The sequence below is a fragment of the Acomys russatus genome, chromosome 11 (assembly GCF_903995435.1).
Source record: "Acomys russatus chromosome 11, mAcoRus1.1, whole genome shotgun sequence".
Classification (NCBI taxonomy): Eukaryota; Metazoa; Chordata; class Mammalia; order Rodentia; family Muridae; genus Acomys; species Acomys russatus.
In genome coordinates, this window is record NC_067147.1 from 6,369,767 (window position 1) to 6,383,587 (window position 13,821).

Below are 13,821 nucleotides of genomic sequence, written 5' to 3' on the forward strand. Positions count from 1 at the left end.
AACCATAAAACATGGAGGGCACAACAATGTGGAGTGTGCTGTGAAGTTAAAATTTACCTAAGAGCCAGGTTTGTGCTTGTCATCTTCTCATTCAGGAGCCTGAGGGAAGAGAGTCAAGAGTTCAAAGCCAGTCTTAGCTACATAGCAAGCTCAAATCTAATCTAAGTTACACAAAACGCCATATCAAAAATAAAAACCTTTATAATAAATGTAAAAATAATAAATTAATGATATAAAGAAAGCAAGCAGAGACAGAGTGAATAAAGAAAAGAAAGAGTAATTAAGAGAAGTTGAAGAAGAAACACAGAGAAGAATGGTGTGACAGGGAAAGGAAAGAACAAGATATTATAAAAATTATAAAAAAGCAAGAAAAGGCTTCCCAAAAATGAGAACATTTTGAGTCAAAATTAGATAAAATTTAAAAATAAATAAAAGCGCTGTATGATGGGTGGGTGTTAAGAGCACTTGATGATCTTGCAAAGAAGTGGAGTTTATATCCCAGCACCCACGCTGAGTGGCTCACAGGCACAAGACTCCAGCTCCACGGGATCTGATGCCCTCTTCCAGTTTCTGTGGGCACTCGTTTTTGTGGATATATACACACCCATGTGCACGCACATACACACACACACACACACACACACACACACACACACATTTTAAAGGAATAAAAATAAAAACAAAGTCTCTCTCTCTCTCTTTTTTTTAAGCAAGTTAAAATAAAAATATTCCTTAAAGTAGAAAGAAAAAAGGGGGGTGGAGAAACAGTGGGGAAAAAAAAAAAAAAAAAAGGAAAGAGCAAACAAATGACTGTCCAATAAGGAAATAAATGTGTGGACAAATTAGTTAAATATAAAAAGAGGAATGAAACAGGGAAACATAAAACTTAAAAAAAAAACAATAATATGGAAATGTAACTAAAAAGAATTGTAAAAAGAAAACCCACATGAGAGGACAAAGCACAGAGAATGAGGTACGCCTGTTGGACCGGCTGCTTCCCAGGTCCCTGCAAACCAGACATGGGCTGAGTGCAGGCGTGCGTGAACCTGCAGCTCTGCTCTTCCTGTGATCTGTGCTGGTGCTGGGTCTGTTTTTGACTTCTGATTTCTTCGGGCTTTTAGCTTTATTACCTTTCCTTTGTGCACAGGGGCCTCTGCTGGGCACACTCAGCTTTGCAGTGTTTCAAACCTTAAGTGTGACTCACCCGGTGGAGGGGAGGGGCCAAGGACAAGTGGTGCAGAGGCTGATTGACTTTCTGCCTCCCTGTGTGCTGGGATTACAGGCATGCACCACCACGCCAAACTCAAGGGACATTTTTTACACTCCGGTCTAGCCCTTGGTGAGACTAGTATTGAGTATTTTATCTTTGTGAAATGCTAAAATAACCTTCTCCATAGTAAAAAATAATTCTGCTTCATTTCTTACACTTAAATGTTGGAATTTATGCTAGTTGTGTCAATCTGCACAGCTCATAACAAAATGCCGGATACCACAACCCGGGTAATTTGGTCCACAGTTTGCTATGGACCTCTCTCTCTGTCTCTCTCTCTCTGTCTGTCTTTGTCTCTCTCTGTGTCTCTGTCTCTGTGTCTCTGTCTCTGTCTCTGTCTGTCTGTCTCTGTCTCTCCCTCTCTCTGTTTTTTGAGACAGGGTTTCTCTGTGTGGCCTTGGCTATCTTGGACTCACTTTGTGGACCGGGCTAGCCTCGAACTGCCTCCTGAGTGCTGGGATTATAGGTGTGTGCCACCACGCCCAGCTAAGGGGGCATGTTTTGGTTTTTTCTTTTCTTTCTTTCTTTTCTTTCTTTCTTTCTTTTCTTTCTTTCCTTTCCTTTTTTCCTTAAGAGAAGAGAGGCTGCAGCAGTGAGAGCATCAAATCTGTTCAAAGCCAGCTTGGTCTACAAAGCGAGTCTGGGACAGCCAGGGCTGTTACACAGAGAAATCCTGTCTTGAAAAACAAAACAAAAAGACAAAAACGAGGACCAGATGCAGGCTGGAGCTTTAATTTGGGATCTAGTAGACATTAAAAGTGTAGTGTGGACCTAAAGAGATGGCTCTGGCTATTCTTCCAATGGACCTAGATTTTTTGTTTCTTTTGTTGGTTTTTTGTTTTTCAAGACAGGGTTTCTCCGTATAGCCCTGGCTATCCTGGAACTTGCTCTGTAGACCAGGCTGGCCTTGAACTCACAGAGATCTGCCTGCCTCTGCTTCCCTAGTGCTAGGATTAAAAGCGTGCGCCACCATGCCTGGCTTACTAGTATGATTTTATTTTCACATTGTCAGGAGAAATAAGTATATGTTGAGAACACCTCGGGCAGGCCCACTCTGTTCCTGGGAAGCCTGTTTTTCAGGGATCCCCTCCCCCAGCTTTCTTCCAGTGTTTGTATTCACCCTGGAAGCAATGGTGTTCTCAGAGAGGGAACTGAGCCACTGATGAGAAGAAATTCTCTTATAGCACCCCAGGAAGAAGTTCTTTGACCTTATTTTCATGGAACTCCTGTGGGCTCCTGTCTGGTGGGACAAATGGACATTTGATTTTCTTAGTAAATATAAATGTTTTAGCATAGGTTGAGACTTGGCCATTTTGTGCAAGGCATTAAGGGTCACCAGGGGTTAGGGTCCCATGCCTGTGTGAGACATAATGAGCCCAGCTTCAAATGTTTGGGGCTGGAGAAAGTATAGGAATTTTGCTTCGACTTTTACCGTTTTTTGTCTCTGAATGTCCTCAGGAAGGTCAAATTGATTATAAGGGAAGAAAATAACCTACTTTGGCCTAAGAAAGTGAGACCACCGGAGGGTCCCCAATTGGCATTGCTGGTCTGCTATAGGCTGTAGAGCCACAAGACTGAAGTTTGAGGAGAGGGCATGTGTTAGAATTATGCTTCTGTCTGCCTACCTGTGATGTCATTGCCTACCTATAATGTCACTGCCTACCTGTGATGTCATTGCCTACCTGTGATGTCGTTGCCTACCTGTGATGTCGTTGCCTACCTGTGATGTCATTGCCTACCTGTGATGTCATTGCCTACCTGTGATGTCATTGCCTACCTGTGATGTCATTGCCTACCTGCCATGAGGCATGGCCCTGCCCAGCATATAAAAGAACAGACCTACCTCGCCCCTCCCTCTCTCTCACCCTCTCTTATCTCTCCCTCTTCCCCTGTCTGTCTTTGTCTCTCTCTCTCTGGGGTACCCCTCCCCCATTTCTTTCTCTCCCCATGCTCATTTAATAAATCTCATATAATATAATATCTGCTGCCTGGCATCTTATTCTCTTATATCTTATTTTAATCATAAAAGAGTGGCTATTGCAAGAGGTCAAAAAGGTCAGACCATCATGTCACTCACAGATAGGTGTTGGTGTTGATGGCAGTGGTTGATAACGCTAAGATAACTCCATCTCTAGTTGAAGGACAGTCTGACAGGTGCCAATCATGCCCAAAGGTTATGTAAGCAAGTGCTAAAATCACAAACCAGACTTAAAACAAGAGAGGCGTTGAAACCCATCTGGAGACTTTACCCGGGACTTGTCCAACTAGGATGTCTGTCAAACTCTGGAAGACACAAACCTGATCAGCCAGTGACAGAGGCAGGGGAGTGAAAATACAGCAACAAATAAGGGATATTACTGGATGCATAGGAGGGGAGGAAGGCTATCACTATGTCTATCCAAACACTGACAAACAAACAAACAGCACCTGACAATGAGGACAAAGCATGGACTGTGGCCTGGGACCAATCATGGACCGTGACCTGGGACAAAGCATGGACCGTGGCCTGGGACCAAGAGGTTGTATTTCTTAGTGAAGGCAAGAGCCCACGATGCCATGGAGACAGAGGATTTTTCTTAGTTTTCCCCCAAATGCCTATATGAGGCAGGAGAGAATCAAGGTAGGTGATGATGATGCCAGAATTAGGAGGAGCAGTACATTTTCATGGTGATAGCAGAAGCTAGGTGGGAGGCTGTGTCTTCATGTGATTCCAGGATTAGGGGTAGGGGAGCATCTTCTGAGGATTGAGACCCATAGGAGGACTTTAGAGATATGTTGTTTTCTTTCTTTTTAATTAAATTAAATTAAATTATTTATTTATTTATTTATTATTTTCTTTCTTTCTTTCTTTTTTCCTTCAAGACAGGGTTTCTCTGTGTAGCCTTGGCTGTCCTAAACTCACTTTGAAGAACAGGCTAGCCTCGAACTCACAGTGATCTGCCTGCCTCTGTCTCCCGAGTGCTGGGATTAAAGACATGCGCCACCACACTCGGCCCCGTTTTCATTTCTCCTAAAGCTTGTTTATTTTTCTGTATGTGCTTGAGGCTTTGCCACACTCACGCCTGGTCCCCCTGGAGGTCTGAAGAAGGTGCAGATCTCCTGGAACTGAAGTCAGAGACAGTTGGGAGCCGCCATCTGGTGCTGGCAACCAGACCCAGGTCTTCTTCAAGAGCAGCCAGTGCTCTCAACTGCTGAGCCATCGCTGCAGCTTCCCAGTCTTAAAGTTGAGTATTGTTAGGGAGTGCAAATGAAACCTGTGATGCATTATTGCAGACCCAGCCATGATGAAGGCTTTTCTCCTAGCCATAATGGAGGAGACATTAAACAGAGAGCTCAGTTTTGTTTGGTTTGGTTTGGTTTTAGTTTCCTCAGAGCCAAACAAACTAGCTTTGACGGAAGAATAGAACATGTTTAAAAGCTGTGAGAACAATAAAGAAAGACTTTTCTTAGTGGGCACAGGAGGGTGAGTATAAATGTCACCAGGGCATCTCTCCCAACACCAGGAGCTATGGATTATGGATCCTTAGATTTGGGATTTCTCTGCTGCCTCAGTGGCTGTGGCTGGATCAAAGCTGCCGCTGCAGCAGAGAGAGCCCAGAGCCTCTGCACTTCGTGGTGCTGAGCACCACCACCCTCCTGCCAAGGCAAAAGCCATAGTGCCCTCCCTCAAGCCTTGGCCTGGAGCAGCAATAACAGTCTGCCCCAACGTTGTGACAGTCCACCCCCCAAGCCGCAGCAATCCATCTCCAAGCTGTGGTGGCCTGCTGCTATCCACTGCCCCACCCCCGAGCCCTGTGACAGGGTACCTTCCCCAATCTTTGGGGAGCCAACTGACCACCCACACCCACACCCCTGTCCTCTGGCCCACTATGTATCACCACCCTTGAGCACTGGGCCACTAAACTTTATTTTGTTTTTGTTTGTTGTTTGTTTTTGTTTTTCAAAACAGGGTTTCTCTGTGTAACCTTGGCTGTCCTGAACTCACTTTGTAGACCAGGCTGGCCTCTGAAATCACAGAGATCCGCCTGCCTCTGCCTCCTGAGTGTGTGCAGCACCACACCTGGCTCAAACCACTACATTTTTTTATTTTTTATTTAAGTAATTTATTCAGATTACATCTTAATTGTTCCTCCCTCCCTCCTTCTTTCATCCTATTCCCCTCCCCTAGGTCTGTGACAGAAGTTTAAAGTGGCTACAGCCAGTCTGCCTTCCAGCCTCAGGGCAGTCAGCCCCTCCTTCCAGTCCTGGGCCTTTGGAGAGAAAATGTTGGCACCTGTCAGCGGCTCAGCGGGAGCTGTCCAAGGTGACTAATCTTGCTTCTGCCCACCGCTCTATGAAAACCAGACACCTTTCCTGCCTCAGAAAGCCCTCTGCTGCCGCCATGGGAGCTGTCCATGATGATGACCTTTCTTGCTTCAGCGGACTGCCTTCACAATGGACTCTGTAAATTTTGGACACTTTGTATAAACTTTATTACCCCTCAGGGCAGAAAAGCGGCCCAACCTCTACCTGAGAAAGCTCCAGCAGGACCCCCTCCCCCTTTAGCCCCTGGACCTTTGTATCTGCCATCTCCAGCCCCTCAGTAAGACTCATCCCAGATGATGCAAATTTGGGATGAGAAGTCTGGATAAAAAGCCACCAATCCCTGAGCTTCCCCCAGCTCAGGCTTGAAATCCCACCAATTCCCACTCTGGAAATTCCTGACCCCCAGAAAGCTCCACCCCCTAAGAAACCCTATAGAGAGGCTGTGTCTGCCCAGTTCCCTGCTGTCTTCTCCCTGGAGCAGAGGCAGCCACTCCTGGACCTGTCCTCCTCTCCTGCTGGGACTCTCTTGGGAGAAGGAGGAAGAGGAGGAGGAGGAGGAGGAGAAAAAGAAGGAGCAGCAGAGCTCAGGCTCCTCGGCTTCTTGGCTCCTCGGCTTCTCAGCTCCTCTGCTCCTTAGCTCCTCAGGTGACTGGAGCTGAATGAGGTCAGGAAGACTAACTCCTTCAGAGACAGTCTTAGGGACTCATGGAGGGTTCCTTTGCACATTTAATTTTCTTCTCTTCCAGTTGTTCTACCAGCTGTAATGGCCCAGAATTCTGATGACCATGTAGGTTTCCTTGGAAGCACAGGAGACATCACACACACACACACACACACACACACACACACACACACACACACACCCTTACTCATTGAAGAATGTAAAGGAGCTTGTTAGAGTCCAAACCCTGCTGTCTCCATGTCCTCTCTAATGAGGAAGACAGACAGTTGCCCATCTTTGTAGGGAGAGCCTTTTTATAGAGGGTCCTGTTGTTCCCCGAGCTCCGCCTATCCCAGGAGGGAAAAGGCTAATTATTGGCTGTCACTTTTTCTCTTCTCATCATTGGCTTAGTCTTTCAGACTTCCATTGTCAAACACCCAGGACAGCTTTATCAGACTTGAGGAAGAAATGGTGGATTTTAGTTTTAAGCTTTGTGTGATATTTAGATGATGCTTAGATTAAAGCAGACTTGGACATGAATTGTGGAAAGCTGAGTGTAGCCTAAAATCCAGAAAGGAGACAACAAAGCAGGATGGGAGGTAGGTGAAGGGACACAGGATCATGAAGGAGAATTTAAAGCTATTTTTTCTCTAGTTTAAACTCCATTAAACTGAGAGTCCAGCCTCTGACCCCAAAGCTAACTCTGAGAAGTAAGAACCATTGTGATTTACTATCCCACTTTCCCTTCCACAGAAGGGGGTGGAATTCTGGGAGATGCCCTTGGGACCCAGGGAAGCCAGGTTGGGTTGGTGGGGGTCAGACTTGGCGAAACTTTACAGACCAAGCTGGATTTTTTAAAGTTCTAAATTATCTTAAAGCAATTATCTGAGAGCTACATGAAGTTTTTGCAGGATTCTGGAGAATTATTGTGGTTTAATACTTTATCTCTTGCTACACAATTTCTTCTTATTATTTTTTTTTCCTCCTGTTCCCAGCCTTCTTCCATACTCATTTGTCTTTTCTAGCATGGAGACTTTGCTATACCAAGAAATCTCACTTTTTAGGACGGCAAGATGGCTTGGTGTGTAAAGGTGCTTGCCACCTGACAACGCAAATCTGGAGGCCAAAATTTCATCTCTGAAATCCAGGTGAGGAGGAAGGAGAGAATCAATTCCACAGAGCTGACCTCTGACCTCCACTGTGTGCTGTGCCCAACCCCACAAACAAGAGTGAAACATTTACAAAGAATATTATTTTCAAAATTAGAAAAAAAAAAGCCAGTGATACAATGTAAAGGGATCAAAAGAGTTCAGCAGGGAGCTCAGAGAAGGAGAAACTCACACACAATAAGAAGAGATGCCCTCAGGCTGAAGAGATGCCTGGGGTTGGGGGTGGCTAAGATCAGTTAACTTCTCTCCAATAGGATTGTGTTTGGGTTCCCAGCATCCATGTGGCAGTTCACAACCATCTGTAACTCCAGGCCCAGGGGACTCAAAGCCCTCCACTGGCCTCCCTGTGCATCAGACACACACATGTGAAACACAAGCATACATACATGCCGACAAAACACTAACAAAATAAGTCTTTTAAAAAAAAAGATATCCCACCTCAGTCAGTAAAACGAGACAGTCTCCAGTTTATGCCTATGAAAGAAAACCTTGGTGGAGATGTGGAAAGACATTTCTGGTTTTCTTTTTAGCCACGAAAAACAATTTTATGATATCTGGTATGGCAGAAGATTCCATTTGACTTCCTGTGCGCCTGAATATACGTATACTTAACACTTAAAACATCTAGAACTATTTAATAACCTCCTTATGCAAAGAGTTGAACAACACATCATGAACAGTTTTCTGTTGTTAAACAAAGAAACTTATTATTTATTAAAAAGCCTCTAGCTGAGGGCTCTAACCCTTGCTTCCTCTGCACCCTGGGAGGACCTCAGTCCTGATGGAAGGAAAGCCACAGAGCTTTGCACAGACAGCCCAGGGCCAAGCTTGCACACTGCTTCATTGTAACCCGGCATGTAGGCCAGCCCAAGCACTGTGCACACTTTATTCCTCTCATCCTTAATTTTGCATCCAGAAAGAGAGCTCCGTGTGGCCTAAGTAACAAGACTTCAGGGACCAGAAAGGAAGCAGGAGCTTGACAAAAGAAGGGACAGACGAGGCTCTCCTTCCAGAACCTTAAACTAAAAAGCCTGCCCACTGGCCCCCACTTCCTTCCCTTCGCTGCCTACCAGTTTGGACCCCTGACTCCTCCTACCATTTTCTTGGCAGCCTTTCGGCTTGCTGGCCTATGTCCTTGCACTAAACCTCCTGAACATTCTTCCTGCTTTCCTCAGCCTTGGATCCGTCCAGCTTTCTCCTTTCTCTCGCCATATATTCAGGTTGCTGAGTCAACTGAGTCAGGTTGCCTGGCACTAGGATGCCTCCAAGTGGCTGCAGAGCCCAGCAGACATTACTCCAGGAGCTGTGGACCTGTGTGGCCCTGCCCCCCCCCCCCCCCCACCTCACCCCACCCTGCCCCCTTCGTCCATTTGGTTCTCTTACCAGGCATCTCTCTAGATCAACCAAAACAGCTTTTCTACTTTATCTGCGCCTCCATTGCACATGGTTTTCATTCTCAGAGTGAATGATCTTTTACGTCACAGGGCAGCTAAAAATCGTGAAAGAAAGATGGTCTCTCCATCTCTCTCTCTCTCTTTTTTTTTTTTTTTTTTTTTTTTTTTTTTTTTTTTTTTTTTTTTTTTTGGTTTTTCGAGACAGGGTTTCTCTGTGTTGTCTTTGCTGTCCTGCACTCTCTTTGTAGACCAGGCTGGCCTCGAACTCGCAGCAATCCACCTGCCTCTGCCTCCCAAGTGCTGGGACTAAAGGTGTGCGCCACCACACCTGACCTTTCCGTTCATTTTTATTACAATGAAAGAGAAATTCTTTTTCCTCTCCGAGGCCAGTCTTCATCTTTACTTTTGAACCCACTCCCTCAACCCTGGTTAATCCAGGAACCCATCTTCTGCTATCAGCATCTTCTACTGCCATTGACCATGTTCAAGTCACTCCCAGCATATGTCACAACAAAACGGCCTGCTACAGTTTCTTCTCCATTAAATGTATAAGTGACAGTTGTGGCACATCTCTCAGACAATCTCCATTCTTCCTTCTCCTTTCCTAGCCAGAGTCCCTTCAAACAGGCCTAGTCCTAGACATATTCAATGGCTTAGGAGTTGGTACTTGGCCCACCATGTAATAAATGGTGTTTCCCCCTGGCTTGTTTTTAAATGTTATATTTGATTTTTTTTCCCCCTCTGTGTAGCCTTGGTTGTCCTGGACTCACTTTGTAGACCAGGTTGGCCTTGAATTCACAAGGATCCACCTGCCTCCCAAGTGCTGGGATTAAAGTGAGCCAGCATGCCTGATTATACATTCCCCGCCCCCCCCCCCGTGTGTGTGTGTGTGTGTGTGTGTGTGTGTGTGTGTGTGTGTGTAATGTAGTGTAGTGTATGTGTTCCTGTGTGTATGCCTGTGTTCACACTCATGGAGGATCTTGGATGCCTTCCTCTATCATTATCTCCTTTCCTTGAGACAGGGTCTCTCACTGAACAGTCTCTCATCATTTCAGACAGACTGGCTGGCAGCAAACTCCTAGGATCTCACTCCCACAGCACCAATGCTGGGGTTATAGGCACATGTGACATGCCAGCTTAACAACAAAAACAAAACAAAACAAACAAAACCTCACATGTCCTTTAATCCCAGCACTCAGGAGGCAGACGCAGGCAGATTGCTGTGAGTTTGAGGCCAGCTTGGTCTACAAAGCAAGTCCAGGACATCCAGGGCTATTACTCAGAGAAACCCTGCCTCGAAAAACTAAAAAAGGGTTGGAGAGATGGCTCAGAGATTAAAGGCATTGCCTGCTCTTCCAGAGGTTCTGAGTTTAATTCCTAGCAACCACATGGTGGCTCACAACCATCTATAATGTGATCTGGTGCCCTCTTCTGGCCTGCAGGTGTACATGCAGGCAGAGCACTGTATGCTTAATAATAAATAAATTAAATCTTAAAAAAAAAAGAAAGAAAGAAAGGAAAACCAAGAAAACCTCAACATGCGCACCAGAGATCTAATTTAAGGCCTTATGGTGACACAGCAAACACCAACCATCTCTCCAGTGCCCTCATTCTATTTTTAAAAGCTATGCTGGAATTGGTGAATCATTCTTCCACTGGTAGGTTTTGTTTTGTTTTGAGTAGGTGTTGTTTCCAGGTTGGGGCTGTTAAGAGTAAAGCTGTTATAAACAATCTTTTGTTAGCCTTTTTGGAGACCTTTCTTTTTAGTCCCCTTGGATAAATAGGAAGAGTGGAATTCCTGAACTATAGGTGTGAAGTTTCCAAGAAAAAGTCATGCTTAATGTCCAGCATTCTGCAAGGCTGTGTTTGTCATGCAGTTGTTAATACGTGCTCATGGGTGAGCTGTCATGTGTTGTTTCAGCTCATTGAGAAGTTGGCTTAGGAAGAAATTGTCCTCCACTTCAAGTGTCCTCCAAAATCTCCTTTCCTGGGTCACCCCCCAACCCCCTCACCCCTCCATGGTAGACTCTGTTACTTAGGGCAACCTGAATCTCTGTTCTCAATCCATGGGCACTCATATTTGGTTCACCTTTTGAAAGGAGCGCTGTGGACGTTTACCGGCAGGGAGACCTGTCCACCACAGCTCTGGGGAGTATAGCCTGCGTCGGTGTTAAAGACTCCATGAGCAGATGGACTGATTAGAATGTGTAATTGTGGGATGCTGGAATGTCCAGAGCCAACATTATCTTGAGCTGTATTTAGTTCCTTAGTAGCCATTCCTGCCTACCATCTACATCTGTCCTTGCACCCTTTCAGTCACCGGACAGGCTCTGGCCACTAGCTTCCACCAAGGCTGAAGCTAAGAACGCCATAGTGTGTGGTATCAATAGCAGTCTCCTTCCGTGCCTGCCAGCCTGCCCTAAGAATGCACTTCAGAAATCCACTGACTTAGGATCATCTTTTGTTCTGTGACGACAGAAGACATGTAATCCCTCTACAGTGTGACATGCTGTTCAGGGGACTCGGAACCTGTGTTCCTGGGTCATGGTCATTTATATTTGGTTCAGAGTAATATCTCCACCCCACCTTCTCTGTCTCTGTCCTCCCTCCCTCCCTCCCTCCCTCCTTCCTTCTCTCCCTCCCTTCCTCTTTAAGGAGAAATCTGTTTGGCATTGGCAATTTTACCTTTATAAGAAACAGCTAAGCAGTTCTCCAAGAAGCCAAACCCTCATATATTTCATACAATAGTGATATATATATATATTTCATTAGAGCTTTATTACAAAACGGGTTAACTGCTAGAGGGGGGCTCTTCAGTCTTTCTCTATATCCTTCCAATACATACCTCCAGGGAAGGTCAGAGAGCCATTATAGAAAAGGTGTCTGGAAGAATGAAATATGATAATATTTTTTCTAACATCCTCCAAGTCCTCCTGGCTGCTGCTGAAAATCTTCCGGTAGAAGAGGTAGGAACTTTTAGCTCTCATCTCCAAGATCCTCTGTATCTGCATCCTGGGGAGCCTGTATCATCTTTTGTGTCACTTGGGATGTGCTCACTAGTCCTGGTTGACTTGGAGGGGCTTCCACTTCCGTGACTGTTTTTTCTTCCTGGGCAAGGCGGATATGCTTCAGGAGTTTCCTGCGCTTCTCCCCAGATAGCGAGATGTTGGCACGTGCACTGGGCGCCCACTTCTTGACTTGGTGCCTGGTAGTCAGCCCTTCGTCTATCACAGCCCGACCACCAGGCACTTCCATCGCCGACACCTGCTCAGCACCCTCAGCACCTGTTCAGCTTGAACAATTTCTTCTTCAGTTCTATCCAGGGACGATTGATCTTCCCTCCCAGAGTGCTGTAGCATCACTCGGAGGCTCACTCCCAGAGCCACTGAGAGTTCTTTATATTGCTACCAATATGTGAGATAACTAAATTGTTATTTTGTGTGTGTGTGTGCATGCTGTGTCTGTGTGTGTGTCACACACACACACATACACACACACCATGGTTCCCAGAAGCTTTTTTGTACCTTTGTATACTTTCCTTTCTGAAATGTTGGTTCAGCATTTGATGGATACACGAGCCACTGTGTGAACTTGCTTTTCTAGGCGATACAGCAACTCACCTTTCCTGTAAAGCTTTACCTAAGTCAAGCCATGTTTCAAAAGCAACCATCTGTCTAAGTCCTGCAATCCCAGGGCTTGGATGGAATTTTCTAGGAAGATCTTCATGAAAGAGCCCCCCTTCTGCATTGCCTCCAGCCTCGGACACCAAAGTGCCTTTTGTCATATGCCTTGGACAGCTTACGGCCATCAGCACGTGCCTGAGCTGAGCAACAGGTGCCTGCAACAGGTGCCTTGGGCTAGTTACATGTGCGGCCAGTTCTGCTCCTGCCCTTCTTCTGGTCTCACGAGGAGAGCTGCGGAGTCCCAGCAGTTTGTCCTGCTCCATTCCCTTTGACTCTAAAGGAAGACTTTTGCATCCCACTTCCTGCCCTATAAACAAACCCTTAATTTTTTTTTCCTGAGCCTGTGGCTAAGTCAACAAGCAAATGAATAAATCAACAAGAAGCTGCGCCCGAGAACAGCTCATCAGGATAATGAGAGGCATGAGTAGGAGGCACCGCAGTTTATAACATGTTCCCATGTGTATAATTTATATTTTTATCTCCAAAACAAAGTCGCGAGGCATCATTATCATCCGCGTTTAGCAGAGGAAGAAAATTAAGGCTCATGAAGGTTCAGGGAGCACGGCCATCTTCTTTGGCTGTTCCCTCTGAGAACGGAGGTCTGGCTGGTACTCACAGGCAACAAGATGGCACAAACAGCAATGTTGATGAAAGACAGTGGATCATGGGGCCTTGGGATGCTGGACTCCTTGGCAAGCCTGAGGAGGACCAACCTAGGTTAGCTCAGGACACAAAGGCAGCTTTCCCAGTATGCCTCCTTGGACACGAATTGCGACTCCATTTGGAACGTGCTCGTGTGTTTGATGCATTTGTCTCTGAAACAGGGTCTAATGTATCCAACCTGGCCCCAGACTTCCTTTGTGGCCAAAGATGTTGTTACGTTTCTGGTCCTCCAGCCTTTGCTTCTTAGATGTCAGAGTTATAAGCATGTGCCACCACGTGGGGTGCAGAACCAACTGTATAAACCCTCTCATATGCCAGGTGTGGTGGCGCATGCCTTTAATCCCAGCACTTGTGTGGCAGAGGCAGGCGGATCTCTGTGAGTTGGAGGCCGACCTGGTCTACAAAGGGAGTCTAGGACAGCCAAGGCTACACAGAGAAATCCTGTCTCGAAAAACAAAACAAAACAAAACAAAACAAACAAGCCTCCCATACATCCCTCCTTGGTCTCTTCCAAGTTCACAACCTTTTTAAAAATACTTTGTCACATGCCTATATGTCTATACATATGTAATCCTAAATGTCACCTGCTCAGTCTGAATAGTGTTACTTGTTGGTGTATTTTCCCCACACTCAGCACGCCTTCGCTGCCGTCTGCTCTGTGTATAGGGCTGAGGCC

General features: G+C 45.8%; 1 pseudogene; it reads right to left on the minus strand.

Moving 5' to 3' along the window:
* Nucleotides 1-11,775: 11,775 nt before the first annotated feature.
* On the minus strand, nucleotides 11,776-12,745 carry LOC127195274 (uncharacterized protein C11orf98 homolog; annotated as a pseudogene).
* Nucleotides 12,746-13,821: the final 1,076 nt, after the last annotated feature.